Below are 3,806 nucleotides of genomic sequence, written 5' to 3'. Positions count from 1 at the left end.
TTTTCTTTTTTCTCGTTTTTTTTTTTCAATTATTCTTTTTTTTTTTTTTCTTTCCACTTTTTTCGCTTCTCCGCAAATGTTGCAAATTCGCTCGTGTATTATTTGTATAATTTTTCGTTGGGAGTAATCGAATAGTCCGAATTTTAAGCGCGAAATTTTAATTATATCAAACAAATACCAATGGCTGATGGGATTATTTTATCAATTATTAAGATGCTATTTAAATTTTTTCTATTTAACGAAATATTTTATATTATTGTCCGTTTTTTTTTCCTCGGTATGTAATATTATTCTCACGGAAGAATTTTATTTTTGAAATAACGCTCATTCGCTTCTCCTTCGATCCGAAATACCGATGTTTTCAATGAGATTATTTTAACCGTGCTGTTTAAATTTTCTATCTGCGAGATATTTATATTATTGTCCATTCATCATGCGTATCAAATTCATAGAAGAATTTTTAATCTTTTCGAAACGTATATTTTTGTAATTTTGCAATTGTTTAATAAACCACGTTCGATATTCTTATAATCGAATAATATGAGAAATATAATTATACGTGCAAACGAATGATATACACACGCTTCAACCTTGTCTCTGCTCTTAATATCAATATAAACAATTATACAATACGTCGCAAAACGAATAAAGAAAACTCGCGAGGAGAAAACACAAATGAACTCACTCTCACAAGGCACGGGGCATCATCGATCGTTCCACGCCACCCACGTTAACACGATTATTCGAGAATATTGAAATTACGCGGATATTTAGAACGTTTATCGACGAATATATCGCGCTTCGATGCGAACGGAGTCACGGCGCGGGCCTAATTGTCGGCCGGGTTAACGATGATCGATGATAACGGGTCGTGCGCGCCCTCTTATCGGGCACACGGTTTGTATTCCACGTAACAATATCTCTCGCGTGCGAAGTTAAACCGCTTACATCGTGTTTATAAATTTTGAGATCGCGTCGCCGCGTCGAATAATCACACGCCACGACCTTTCGTAGCGATATACGCGCTACGAACTTATCGAATTTGTTTGTTTTCGGCCAACGATACGAACGAGTACGTATCTACGCACAACTCCATTGCGCAATTTGCGCGTTATAACGCGTTGTACCGTTAAGGAGTGCCGTACGTTAAGCATTTCTCCGCGCGAAATGATTAAATGGTTAAATCCATCGAAAGTTAATCGATTCTGCGTCGATAGAAATTAAGACGAAGAAGTGAAGTCGATTCGAATGGTCGAGTGGAAGAAGAGTTGGTGGAAGAAGAGGCTTCGTGGTATGTTTTGTGTGTGCGTGTGATTATTAACTTTTTTCTACATTGTTGGAAAGATATACGATTGGAATGGGATGTGATCGCGTGTGAATTAAGTTTAAAACGATTAAAGAGTTCACTTCGTTCGCGAATATTTGTTACGAACTATGCGTTTTATCCATTTTTCAAAATTAGGATTTAGAAATATTTTTTTGGCGGACAGTTCCATTTATTTCACGTCGAGAGTTTTTTAGGAGAAATATTTTTCAAATTTTTCGACTCGCTTTAATTGCTCGCTCGGTTGAGGGTTTAGATATTTTGCAGTTGTCACGTCACGCTTATAGCTTCTTTTATAATTGACGTATTTCCGTTTCGATCATCGTCGTCAATCTTTCTCGCGATATTTTTTTCCCCTCCCGTGTGTTTGAAACGTCGATAAAATCTATCGTAAAGCCTATATTATTCCTTTACTTTTCCTTCCTCCTCGGATTGTTATTCTCGAAAATGTTGGAAAATCGGCGGCTTTCTACAACGTTCCACAAACGCGCAAAACAATTCACCGCATTCTTTCTATTCCACCGCGATTTCTCCTCGATCGAATCTTGAGTCGCCTCGCGATCCATCAAATCCATCGCTCATAACCGATCTCCCTCCTCTCCCCTTCCACGAGTCACGAGCGTTTCGCGATCGATACTTTCACAATGTAACGACGACGACGACTACGACGACGAGGAGCCGAAACCTGTCGCGATCAACTTTCTCCAACGATCATCCGCCGATCCATCGGAGCCGATCGAACCGGCTCGTCCGACTTTATCGGCCGAGCATCCTCGAAATCTGTGGAAACACGTATAGAACACGAGTGATGTCACCGCGTCGTCGTCCGCTTATTTGCGGAGTGGTAATTGCGGGGCCGTCCAAGGCCGACCGGCTCGGCCACTTTGTGTAATTTTTAGGAGGAGCTCGCTCGACAAATTATCATTATACACGGCCGTCACCCGTGCACCGCTTGTCCCCTCGTTGTCATTGTTCCCCCGGCGCCATTACATTATTTATACGCCGCTTGAAAATCCACGTCTCTCGCGCGCCCCCTCTCCGCCCCTCTCAGCCCATCATCGATGCCTTCTTTGTGTTTGCTCCACGTCCATCCGCGATTTCCACGCTCAAGCGTGCCTATTCGCGATCCTCGGTCACTTGTGCGCCGCGTACTCTTAAGAGCCTCCACTCTCTTATCCCTCCTTCGATGATGATGTAGCACGGGATTTCCGTTTGTCCAAGATTTGATCGACGATAATACATTTTTCTCCTTCTTCTCTTCTTCTTCTTCTTTCGAGATTAAATTTACCGCGATGAAAATTGCGCTGTGAGAGATTTATGGGAGGATTGTTGCTTTGTAGTCGCAGATCGTCGAAACGATAATCCTTCAAAATAATGAAAATCGATGTAATTGAGGTATTTATGAGATTAAAAGGAAAAATTTTTATATCGACGTGTACGTAATATCGATTTGATCGGGGAAAAAAAAATTTCTTCCAGAGAAAGAGAAAGATCGATTTAAATTTTATTTTCGAACAGATTTAAACAGGGGATGAATTAGCGAATAGACACGAATTCTTAAAAATTGTCACGAATCATCGCGAGAAGAAACGAAAACGTTATTAAAACTATTATTTTCTCGTTCACCGGCAATCTATATCTATATATAGCAAACACCGATACCAAAGTATCTGGAGCGAAATGAAAAAGCACGGTTTAATCTCGATCGTTCCCTCGAAAAAGCGAGGATTTCGTTCGAAACGAGGTGTGCACAGTGTTGCACGAAGCGAATTACGTAACTGAAATTGCAAGAAAAACACGGACTGTGTTGACTCGTATGGCGGAGAAGAAAACGTAATAAAATTGCTTCGAGGCCGATAGTATGGGCGCACGATCAATGAAATTACAGAACACTAATGCACATGTATACTTTGAACTACTTTGGAGAATACAGAGAGAGAGAGAGAGAGAGAGAGAGAAAGAAGAGAGAAAAAAGAGAGAAAAGAATATAAATCGCTCCAATTTCACGTCTCGAGAGAAAACGCGTATCATATCGTTACCGATACACACCGTGGCTCTGTAAATGGGTTAACCTGAATGGTATTCGGTAACAGATGACTAATAAATTTACTCGACGTCCATTAAACTTCGCTTCCCCGCGAGTTAATTCCAAACCTGTTTTGTTCTCGTGTAAATTTGCGAATAACGATATTGAATTATTCTCGATGGTGATTTTGAGGCAACCGAGGAAATTGAGTTGCGATAAATTTTGTGCACGGGTCGTTTTTATTGGTTAAAGAGATGGGAGGAGGGAAAGGAGGTCAAGTATGTTGATGGTTAATTGGACGAGATATCTCTTTTTTTCAAATTAATGGAAATTTTCGCGTACTCGAGTATGATTCGTTTTACTTGAATAAAATAAATATCTATATTTAACGCTCCTAAAATCACAATCGAAACTCAAGGAATAAAAATAATCCAGGTATTTTGATATATTTATACG

At 39.9% G+C, this 3,806-nt stretch overlaps 1 protein-coding gene and 1 long non-coding RNA gene across 2 annotated transcripts in view; one reads left to right on the top strand and one right to left on the bottom strand.

The window, feature by feature from the left end:
* The window catches only part of LOC102678499 (protein split ends-like), a 200,485-nt gene that overhangs the window by 70,503 nt on the left and 126,176 nt on the right, over positions 1-3,806 (top strand). The window lies entirely within an intron of this gene.
* Positions 1-3,806, bottom strand: part of LOC116185485 — a 9,160-nt gene that overhangs the window by 1,621 nt on the left and 3,733 nt on the right. The window contains exon 2 of the long non-coding RNA XR_004150337.1: positions 1,910-1,913. This is a non-coding gene — a long non-coding RNA (uncharacterized LOC116185485). The remainder of the gene's footprint in view (positions 1-1,909; positions 1,914-3,806) is intronic.

This window comes from Apis dorsata, unplaced genomic scaffold, assembly GCF_000469605.1.
Source record: "Apis dorsata unplaced genomic scaffold, Apis dorsata 1.3 scaffold_194, whole genome shotgun sequence".
Taxonomy (NCBI): domain Eukaryota; kingdom Metazoa; phylum Arthropoda; class Insecta; order Hymenoptera; family Apidae; genus Apis; species Apis dorsata.
The sequence above is the reverse complement of the archived record's forward strand: the minus strand, read 5'-3'. Positions and strand labels throughout refer to the sequence as shown.